This window comes from Ursus maritimus (genome assembly GCF_017311325.1).
Source record: "Ursus maritimus isolate PB19 chromosome X unlocalized genomic scaffold, ASM1731132v1 scaffold_X1, whole genome shotgun sequence".
NCBI lineage: Eukaryota > Metazoa > Chordata > Mammalia > Carnivora > Ursidae > Ursus > Ursus maritimus.
Window position 1 is genome coordinate 49,419,135 of NW_024423319.1, and position 12,150 is coordinate 49,431,284.

The window sequence follows — 12,150 nt, forward strand, 5'->3', positions numbered from 1 at the left end:
TTTTCATTAGTTAATTGCATGTGTGGGATATATATATCTCCCATACATTAATATTTACCTTTCTTAACTCGATTGTTTGCAATAGTATTCTCGGTTGATTCTCTTGTATTTGTCAGTTACATAATTATATCATCTACAAAGAATGATAATACTTTTATCTTTTATCCAATTTTTTTGCTTGAGTGTCCCTTATCTGATTACATTAGCTATTGTGTGTAGTAAAGTGTTAAATAATAGTGGGGATAATGGACATGCCAAACTTCTTGCTGATTTGATTGGTAATGATGGCTGTGTTTTCTTATGATAGTGAATTTTGGGCTGAGATAGAGTTAATCATGTTAAAGAAGTATTGATTTCTTCTCATTGAGTTTTTAAAATTGAAACTTATGATTGAATTTTGTCAAATTCATTTTCAGCATCTATGGAGAAAAGCATATATATTTTTTCCTTTAATCAATTAATATAATTACTTATTTTAATAGCTTTCTAAATAGTAAACCATTTTGATTCCTATATAAATCTCATGGGTCTGGATGCATGTTTCTTAAAATGTACTGCTGGATTCTGCTTGCTAATATTTTGTTTAAGAATTTTCAGTGTTTTTATTATGGTATAACCCATATAACATAATATTCTCTTTTTAAAAGTGTATAATTAAGTGATTTTACTAAAATCACAAAGTTGTGCAACCATGGCTACTAATTCCAAAATTTTTTCATCATGTCAAGAAAAAAACCTTACCTATTATTAGTTACTCCTCAACCTCCAAACCTAGCCCTTGGACAATACTATTCTACTTTCTACCTGTTATGTGTTTGCCTTTTCTGTATATTTCATATAAATAGAATCATCCAATACATAGCTTTTGTGTATGGCTTCCTTTACTTAGCATAATGTTTTCAAGGTTCATCTGTATTGTAGCATATATTTCATTCCTTAACTATTGGAGCTGAGGATCTCTTCATGTATTTATTGGTTTTTTTTCTTTTCTTTTGAGGCTGTCTATTCAAATATTTTGCCAACTTTTAACAGAGTTATTATAGTTTTATAGTTTTATGTTGAGTTCCTTATACATTCTGGGTACTAGACATTTTGCAAATATTTTCTCTAACTCTATAGATTGTTTCTTCACTTTCATGATATCTTTTAAGCATAAATGTTTTTAACTTGATGCAGTTCAATTTATCTTCCCCCCTGCCTTGGTCTCATACTATAAGGTGTCATATCTGAGAATCCATTGCCTAATTCAAGGTCACAGAGATGTACTGCTATGTTTTCTTCTAAGAGTTTTGTAGCTTTACTTCTTATATTTAGGTCTTTGATCCGTTTAAGTTTTGTATATGGTGTGGAGTAGGGCTCAATTTGATTCTTTTGCACGTAGATATCCAATTTTCCCAGTACTACTTGTTGAAAAGACTTCATTTCCCCATTGAATTGTTTTGACACCCTAGTTGAAAATAGATTGACTGTAAATGTATGGGTTTATCTTTAAACTTTCAATTTTGTTCTATTGATCTTTATTTTTATTCTTATGCCAAAACCATATAGTCTCGATTACTGTAGCATTGTAATAATTTTCAAAATTGAAAAGTACAATTCCTCCAACTTATTTTCTTTGTGTTTTTATTGTCATAAAAATTACATCTTTATACACTGTGTACCCATTAACTTAGTTCATTTGTATTTTAATCATATAGAAGAAAAAAGTTACAAAGATACACTTATACTCTTATGTTTACCTGTGTAGTTGTCTTTACTAGTTATTTCTTCATATAGATTGGAAATATTGTCTGGTGTCCTTTCATTTTGTTAATTTCCTTCAGGCACTCCTTTTAGTATTTCTTATAGGTCAGGTCTGCTAGCCATTAATTCTTTCCTTTTTTTGTCATGTAAGAAAGTTTTATTTTTCCAATCATTTTTAAGGATAATTTTGCCAAATATGTACTTACTTTGCAGAATTTTTTTTCAGCCTTTGAATGTCATCCTACTACCCTCTGGCCTCCATGCTCTCTGATGAGAAATAATTTGTTAATCTTGTTGAGGATCTCTTACACATGATAAGTCACTTCTCTCTTGCTGTTTTCAATTTTCTTTTCCTTGGTTTTTGACAGTTTGATTATGATGCATGTAGGTATGGATTTCTTTTATTTTACCTTACTTGGCATTTATTGAACTTCTTGAATAAGTATATTAATGTCTTTCATTATATTTGGGAAGTGTTCCAATTATGTCTTTACTATTTTTTCTATTCCTTGTCTCTGTCCTCTCCTACAACTTTACTTTTCATATGTATATATTGTTGGTGGTGTCCCACAGGTCTCTAAGTCTCTGTTCACTTTATTTATTCTTAGACTCAATAATTTCAATTGACCTACCTTCATATTGCTGATTTTTTTCTGCCAGTTAAAATTTACCGTTGAACATCTCTAATGAAGTTTTCAACTAAGTTATTGTATTTTTCAACTACAGAATTTCTATTTCCTTCTTTTTATAATTTCTATGCCTTTATTGATATTTTCTATTTGGTAAAATTTAGAAAATTCTCATCCCTTCCTTTAGATTTTTAGACATGGCTTCTCTTAGTATTTTGAACATATTTAAAATAGCTGATTTAAATTATTTGTCTAGTAAACCCAACATCTGGGCTTTTTCTGGGATAGTTTCTATTAATTCCCTGTTTTTTCTTATTTCTTTATAAATCTCATGTATTTTTATTGAAACTTAACACTTTAAATAATATAGTGTGTTGATTTATCCTCAAGATTGTTGTTATTCCTGCTCTTTGTATTTTCAAGTGACTTTTCTGAATTAATTATGTAAAAACTGTATTTTTTGTCATGTTTGAATTTTGAAGTTTCTGTTCAGTTACCTTAGTGGTTAGGTAATAATTGGACAGAGATTTTCAATTCAGTAAGTCTCCCAGGCTTTGTTGAGGGGCTTTGTGTGTACGTGGGTGCACATCTTTACCACTCAATTAGGCAATTGACAACTCTGTCTTAACCTTTACTTCCTACCTAAGGAGACACAAGGTCACCCAGACACGAGAGTAAGTCTTTTCTGAGCATACTTAAAGGTCTAGGCATGTGCACATCCCTGTTATATGCACAATATAACATATGTGCATGTCCTTCAAGATCTTCAGGAATATGTTAGAGCTTTACAAAAGGCCATACAGATATCTCATTACCTAGCTTTTCCTTTTAGGCCTTTTGGTTTCAGTCTATTGTTTGCTCATCTGTTATCTATCTCCTCAGCCACAAAGTCAAACATTCACCAGTAATTATTTAACAAATGCCCAGAGAGAAAGGCCTTTTTGCACTGACTGAGCTTTGAGTCACATAAAGTAAAGGCAGCCTTGCAAGTTGAGTATTCCAGGGAATCACCAGACAGGTTTAATAATGACAATTACCTGAGAATGAGGAGATTGAAGGAGCTCTAACCTCATTCTACTCCCTCTAGTTTCTGCCATTCTGCTCATTTTCACCAAAACTGAAGGCTGTTGGTTTTCAAGGCTACCTTGGAGTTAGTCAGATCAGAAGAGGAGAAGTTAAATTTCCACAAAACTTTTTGGTATTGCTAAGATTCCAAAATTATTTCTTAAATAAATGCTCCCCAGAATGCTCCAAGCATTTGCTTAATTTTCAGAGTACTAAAATTTCAGTGTAACAACTTTTGCTAATTTTCCCATTGACTTTATGGAGTAGAGAATTTGCAGAAGCCTTATTTTGCCATTTTTGCTGATGGCATCATTCTTGTTAAGGAGTTTTGCATCAGTATATATAAATGACATTTATAGGCTTTTTTTTCCTGCAAAATATTTTACAAGTTCTGGTGTTAGTATTAAACTCACATTAAAATAGAATGTGGAAATTTCCTTTTTTGGGACAGTATTACCAGATTTGTAATTATCTGTCTTTTAAAAGTTTTATAGAATAGTCTGTGAAACCATTGGAAACTAATTGCTATTTGAGGGGATAGCACTTTGATCAAGTTTTTCATTACTTTATATAAATGTATATGTTCGAATTTTCTATCTTTTCTGAGAATAACTTGGTAAATTAAATTTCCCTAGATTATTAGATATTTTATTCAAATATTCAAATTTAATTGTGTTGCATAGGTTTAAGAAGAGTTGTCTCTTACCTTTTAATTAACTCTGATTCTGTGGTTATTTCCTCCTTTAATATTTTATCTTTCATTAGTGATTTTCTCTTTTTAAATTTTTTAAAAGATTTATTTATTTATTTGAGAGAGAGAAAGAGTGTGCTAGTGAGGAGAGGGGCGGAAGGAGAGAATCTTCAAGCAGACTCCCTGCTGAGCACAGAGCCCTTCTCTGGGCTTTTCTCACAATCCTGAGATCATGACCTGGGCCAAAATCAAGACTCAGATGCTTAACAGACGGAGACACCCAGGTGCCCCTTCCCTTTTCAATTTTTAATTAGATTAGGTGGAGATATTTCTTAGTATTTTTTATTTAAATATAGTTGACACACAATGTTATATTAGTTTCAGGGGTACAACCTAATGATTCAACAAGTTTATACATTATGCTATTCTCACCACAATTGTAGCTACCATCTGTTACCATACAACACTATTACAATATCATTGACTACATTTCTTATGCTATGCCTTTTATTTCCATGTCTTCTTCATTCCATAGTTGGAAATCTGAAGCTCCCACTACCCTTTACCCATTTTGCTTAACCTCTCCCCCTGCTCCCCACTCACAACCATCAGTTTCTTCTCTGTGTTTATAGGTCTGATTCTGTTATTTGCTTGTTTTTTTCATTTGATTTTTTTAAGATTCCGCTTATTAGTGAAATTATATAGTATTTGTCTTTCTTAGTCTGATTCATTTCATTTATCACAATATCATTTAGTTCTATCCATGTTGTTTTAAATAGCACAATCTCTTCCTTTTTCTTCTTCCATTCATTCTATCAATGCACACTTGGGTTGCTTCCATATCTTGACTATTGTAAATAATGCTGCAATAAATATAGGGGTGCATATACCTTTTTGGATTACTGTTTTCATTTTCTTTGAGTAAATACCCAGTAGTGGAATTAATAGATCATATGGTAAATCTATTTTTAATTTTTTTGAGAAACCTCCATAGTGTTTTCCAGGGTGGCTGTGCCAATTTACGTCACCACCAACAGTGTACAAGAATCCCTTTTTTGCCATATCCTCACCAACATTTGTTATTTCTTCTCTGATTTTTGACATTCTGACAGGTGTCAGGTGATATTTCATTTTTTCTATTTCAAATTTTTATTTAAATTCCAGTTAGTTAACAAATAGGGTAATATTAGTTTCGGGAATAGAATTTAGTAATTCATCACTTACATACAGCACCCAGTGCTCATCACAACAAGTGGCCTCCTTAATATCCATCACCCATTTAACCCATCCCCCTGCCCACCTCCCCTTCAGCAACCCTCAGTTTGTTCTCTGTAGTTAAGAGTATGTTTTATGGCTTGCCTTTCTTTTTCTTTCACCTTACGTTCATGTTTCATTACTTAAATTCAACGTATGAGTGAAATCATGTGGTATTTGTCTTTGACTGACTTATTTCACTTAGCATTATACACTCTAGCTCCACCTGTTATTGTGGTTTTGATTTGCATTTCTGTAATAACTAGTAATATTGAACATTTTTTCATGTGTCTGTTGGCCATCTATATGTCTTCTTTGGTAAAATGTTTATTTAGGTCCTCTGCCCATTTTTTAATTGAATTGTTTATATATATTTTTTGGTGTTGTATAAATTCTTTATATTCTTTGGATATTAACCCCTTATGATATATATCACTTGCAAATGTCTTCTATGCAATAGGTTCCCTTTTTGTTTTGTTTATGGTTTTTCTCCGACTGTGCAAAAGCTTTTATTTTGATGTAGTCCCAATGTTTACTTTTGCTTTTGTTTCCATTTCCTTAAGAAACATACCTAGAAAAATGTTGCTACAGTTGATGTCAGAGAAATAAATAACTACCTGTGCTCTCTTTTTGGGTTCTTATGGTTTCAGGTCTCACACTTAGGTCTTCAATCCATTTTGAGTTTATTTTTGTGTATGGTGTTAGAAAATGCTCCAGTTCATTCTCTTGCATGAAACTGTCCAGTTTTCCCAGTACCATTTATGAAAAACAAAACAAAACTGTCTTTTCTCAATTGTGTATTGTTGCCTCCAGTGTCATAAGTTAATAATTAACAATGTTAGTGTGAATTTATTGATATATGTGTTAGCTATAATGATCTCCTTTTCCATAATTGGATATGGGAACACCTCAGTTTCTTACTTCAATATTCTCTGCTATAGAAAATATAGAAATGTGTAAATTTGTCATTGAATTGAAATTCTCAGAAGCAATGATCTAGATATACATGTCTACATTGCTTTAACTTCAAAATCTAAATTCCTCAAAGTTTTACAGTGTAATAATGAAAAGCTTAATATTAAGAATTAAGTTGGGTGGCAATTTTAAAGATAGTTGAGTATTTAACAAAAAGTTTTCTCACTATTTGACAACTGGTTGGAGAGATGTTTCAGTTTTTTTAATGTATCTCCTACAATTACGTTTCCTTTGAGTAAAATCATGGTCAGGTGACTAAAGCCACTCCATATTGAAAAGACAAGGTACAGTCAATTAGGCATCATTGTCTTCCTGATACATCCACTGTCAGACTTTGACAACAGTTGGCAGAGGTGGAAGATACCTTGGAAATATTTCTAGAGCTCAAATGAGAAGTCTTTCCTTGAATGTGATAGATGTTTATAGATCCCTTGAGGACAAAGTGTCTCTCTCAATATGACTTAAATCCTTAATCTCTGTACTATGCTGAGAATACTGTCCAAGCTAAACAAATCATGTCTTTTTATTTCATTTAAGTGCAACTGAACAAGGAATTTTTACTCTAACAGCATTTAAACATTTAAACCTGTCATATCCCCAAGCAGCAATGTCTCTATTACCTGAAGGTAATATAATTATGTAATACAGTCATGTATAGTATTTGTATTCTCTCAAGATAGAAGGGTGTTGAGTTATGACAAATAAATCATGTAAAACATATACAGATTCTTGCTAAATGACCATTTGTCAGGTACTACAATTCAGAGGAATGAAAGGACATAATACTTTGATATTTGCAAAATCCTTATTTTTCACTGGTTCATATCCTTCTTAAGTAAGTATATCCATTGCCAGATTCAGAGCATAGTAATGTCAGCTGTAAGATTGAATGCATTTGGAATTTCCATCTCCCCTCAGTTTTCATAGATTGCTGAGGATTTGTAGAGAGTGGTCCAATTGGTTTTCAGAGTAGAATGACAGTTTATTGTCAGTGAGTGGCTGAGTGCATAGGGGCTGGAGGTAGGGGTTATGGAGGAAGGAGGGAGCAAAAGCCAGTGTAAGACACACAGTAATGACATATTTGTTGGGATTGGCTGTTGGCTTATAGTAACCTAACCTCTAAATTAGAAGGGGTAATAAGAACACATTATATCAGGCAAAAGAATGATGAGAAATGCATTACATTATTTCTAAGGCACATAGACTTTTTATTTATTTTTATTTTTTTAAGATTTTATTTATTTGACAGAGAGACACAGTGAGAGAGGGAACACAAGCAAGGGGAGTGGGAGGGGGAGAAGCAGGCTTCCCAATGAGCAGGGATCCTGATGTGGGGCTAGGTCCCAGGACCCTGGGATCATGACCTGAGCCAAAGACAGACGCTTAACGACTGAGCCACCCAGGCACCCTAGATTTTTTTTTTAATTTTTCTTAAAAATGCATCCAAATCCAATAAGCTAACCTCTGAATGAATTTCCTTTTACTGTTATTCTGAATTATGAATTCCAACAAAGTACCAAATGATGAATCAGAGAGAACTGCCCTGCTGATGATTACCTGTTGAACAACAAAGTTCCTCAAAGAGGGTTGGATTTTTTCTATGTAAACTGTTCATTCTATTTAATAACATCCCTGAATAGCTAAGATGTAGAGTAATATTTTTCTCTTTGAAATGCTAGCATCTTTATACAGCTAACTGCCAGCTGGTTTCTCATAAAATGGTTCCCAGTTATCATACCTCAAGATAAGAAACATTACCTTGGGGCGGGGGAGAATCATTACCCTGGAGTAGAAGCTTGACAAGTTAAAAAGAAAACCAAAATTCAGAATCCTTACCCTATTTGGGTCCTATTTTAACTTTCTTCATGTCACCATGAACAGAGATTGTTCTTCAAAGTTTATGTATGTAAATGTCCCTGAAAATGTGCAATAAAACAGAGAGAACACACCAACAAAAGGTTTTCAGCCTTGCAATTTATAGAGTTAATCTGAATTATTACTTCAGTGATTTGAATATTAAGTTCTTATTTCATCTCTAAAACGACAATAATCAAACCATCTTAAGTCAGCAGCAGAAATTATCATTAGCAAAATTTTCTGGAACTTACAAACAAAAAGTTAAGGGTTTTATTATGAATATTGCTTGCTGAAAGTAGCAGCTCTCATGCCTTACTGTGCTGAAGAAATGAAATACCAAAGCAGTAAAGTGCCAGAACGTTCATCATAATAAACAACAAATTCAAGGTTACAAAGATTAACCTCAACTTGCTCTTGTTTTAAGTTGGACAATTTCTCACCTCTGTTTCCTAAAACTGGTTTCACACTTTCTGTTACTGAAGGAGAAACTAGAAACTCTGTTTTATTTAACATCCTTCTTCCTTAGAATTCACATAAGTAGAACTCAGTGTCAAAGAAATGCAAAGAAAGCAAATATGAGAAAAAATGTTAAATCTCCAAGGAGGACACATGATGCTTCTTTTTGGCTTGGCTTAATGAAGTATTTTTTGGCTTTGTTTTCTTTAACTCATTTGGACACTGCAGGACTGAAAGATGGAGATGTGCTCAATTTATTCTCAATCTATCCTAGGTCATTAAGTCACAAAATGAGGTCCATGGATTATCTGCATAAGAATCACTGGAATTCTGGTTAAAAATAAAAATTCTGGAATGACATCCAATAACTACCGAGATAAAGTCTTCTAAAATAGGACTTAGAAATCTTTATGAAGGTGGTGAAGAAAGAAACTGACTTGACTTTGTAAAAACAATGTCTTGATAAAATAGGATTAGGCTAAACACAGAACAAAACAAAAACTACTAAATCACTAGACTGTAGTTGGTAAATTTGTTTCTCGCAGTAAAACAGGTAAGCAATTCTGAAACTACATGTATACTGTTTGAACAAATTAGTAAATATATTATAGATGGTATGAGCCAAATTTCACAGTGGTAGAAAAAGAAGCTTATAGGAAAAAATAAAGGAGCAATGTTAGAATGAATCCTGTCGTATTGAGTTAGACGTAGATATCAATATGAACTCATGTTTATTTTAATATGTATATGTATATTTAATATATTTATTTAAATAGATGATAGATAGATAAAGGAGTAAATATGAATGTGTATATATACATGGGTTAGCATATTTACAAACATTTCCTAGGTCTGCATACCTAACAATCAGATTTTGATTTCTAAATACTATTCTCCAATAAAAGGATCCAGGGATACTTGGTAAATGGCTGATTTTAGCCCTGGAGCAGTGAAAATACAAGATTCCCTTGTAGCATCATGTAGTCCAAGAAAGTAACAAACTATTCAAGGAAAAAAAGAAAAAAAGAAAAGAAAAGAAAAGAAAAGAAAAGAACACAGTAGTCAATCCAACAGAACTCCCAATGACCAAAGCCAGGATAATTTGAGTAACAAAATAAATACTAATATGGATTATGAGCCGAAGAATAAAATAAAAATCCATGAATCCATTCTGATATAAATAGGTGAAATAATAAATACTGGGAAAATGGAATAAACCTTCTCTACAGAACAATTACAATTGATAACTGTAGAAGAAATGAGGAAACTAGAAACTCACCTTAGAATACCACAGTAACAATTATGGTTGGCAATATCAATGGATGGATGCTAAAATTATTCTGTAAAACTTTAAGAGAAAAGAGTATATTTGTACAGTCTCAAAATATCACTCCCAAAATATTAATTACTGTGGTATTTTTCTAACACATGCCCACAAATTCTTTGATGATACTCATCCTTATAGCATGTGGAATTTAATTTTCCCTTCCCTTGAGTGTGTAGATTTAGTGACTTATTTCTAATGAAAATAGTATAGAAAGGGAAAAATAGTAACTCTGTTGTTTAGAAAGCTAGCTGACTCCACTTTCACCAAACAATCACAGTTAAGATTACCAGTAGTAGGGGCACCTGGGTAGCTCAGTCAGGTAGGCATCTGACTCTTGATTTCAGCTCAGATCATGGTCTCAGGGTCATGAGATCAAACCCCACTTTGTGCTCTGTGCTCAGCATGGAGTCTGATAGAGATTTTCTCTCTCCTTCTGCCTCTCTCCCCACTTGCTTGTGCTCTCTTTCTTTTTCTATTTCTCTGTCTCCTATAAATAAATAAATAAAATCTTTAAAAGTAATTACCAGTAGTAAGTTATATTGATACTACTGACCCCTTGATATTAAGCAATGAGAATGTAATATCACCTGTTGACTATATAACCTCAGACCAATCATGGGAAAACATCAGACAAAAGTCAAGATCAGTCAACATCAGGAGGAGGGGGGAAAGATGGCAGAGGAATAAGGGGCCCTATTTCAATCAGTCTCCTGAATTGAGCTGGATATCTACCAGATCATTCTGAATACCCATGAAATCAGCCTGTATCTGGAGCTCTATAAACAGAACATCTCTGACAGTTGGTGTCGAGGTATGAAGCGGGGAGCCAAGATTCTGTGGGCAGATATCAAGAGATAAATGGAAGGAGGAGGGAGCTCCCATGCTCTTGCACTGGGAAGGCAAAAGCCTCCCACACTGGGGACCAGGCACACACTAGCAGACAGGTAGCTGTGGGGAAAGGACTTTAGGGCAGCCCCCCAGTCTGAAACCTGGAGATACTGGGGTGCGCATGCGAACTGGGGGCTGCTGGAGTTTTAGAAGAACAAATGACAGAAACATGCCTGGCCCTGGGAGTGAGGACTGGGAGAGCAGCTGCAGGGTGCACAAACCAGGACACTGTGAGTTTTTAGCAGCACAGATAGAAACTGAGTCCGTGTGACCTGGAGAGCTCAGTGAAGAGCAGACTGTGATCTCTCTATTCTGAGACAGAAGTTTGGATACTGTCACTTCTGCTCTGACTTTCAGAAGAGACATGGAAAGCTGCCAGGAAAAGCCGCCAGAAAACAAAAGCCCCCCAAAACTTGTTCTCACTGAGCCCATCCCCCCAACAGGGGGCAGGGAAACTGAGCCCAAACAGGGTTGCCTGAGTATCAGTGCGGCAGGCCCCACCCCCAGAAGGCAGGCTGGAAGAACAAGAGGCACACGTCCCTAAGGTCCCTATAAAACAGGTGCATCTTGCTTGGGTCATGGTCAATAATTTGGACTCTATACATTCCCTCAACCATACCTCATCAGAATGACTAAGAGGAGGAACCCCCAACAAAGGAAAGAAACAGAGACTATGGCCTCTGCCACAGAACTAATGGATATGGATATAACCAAGATGTCAGAAATGGATTTCAAAGTAACAATTATCAAGGTGATATCTAGGCTTGAGAAAAATATTAATGAAAACAACAAATCTCTAAGGGCTGAAATGAGATCTAATCTAGCTGAACTTTAAAAAGCTATGAATGAAATGCAGTCTAAACTAGATGCTCTGACTGCCAGTGTAAATGCTACACTTGATCTTAGCCAAAAGGCCGAGAAGCGATTCTGACTGCCAGTGTAAATGAAGCAGAAGAACGAATTAGTCAGTCAGAGGATAAGATGATAGAAAAGAAGGAAAATGAGGTGACACGAGGAAAAAGAATACAATTTCAAGAAGCTAAGCTGAGAGAGATTACTGACTCAATGAAACGTTTCAATAGCAGAATTACTGGGATCTCCGAAGGGGTAGAGAAAGAGAGAGGTTTAGAAGATATATTTGAGCAAATCATAGCTGAGAACTTCCCTAATCTGGGGAAGGAAACAAGCATTTGTGTCCAAGAGGCAGAGAGGACCCCTCCCAAGATCGGTGAGAACAGACTGACGCTATGACATATCATGGTACA

At 34.4% G+C, this 12,150-nt stretch overlaps 1 pseudogene; it reads right to left on the reverse strand.

The window, feature by feature from the left end:
• Positions 1–11,661: 11,661 nt before the first annotated feature.
• On the reverse strand, positions 11,662–11,811 carry LOC121103903 (annotated as a pseudogene).
• Positions 11,812–12,150: the final 339 nt, after the last annotated feature.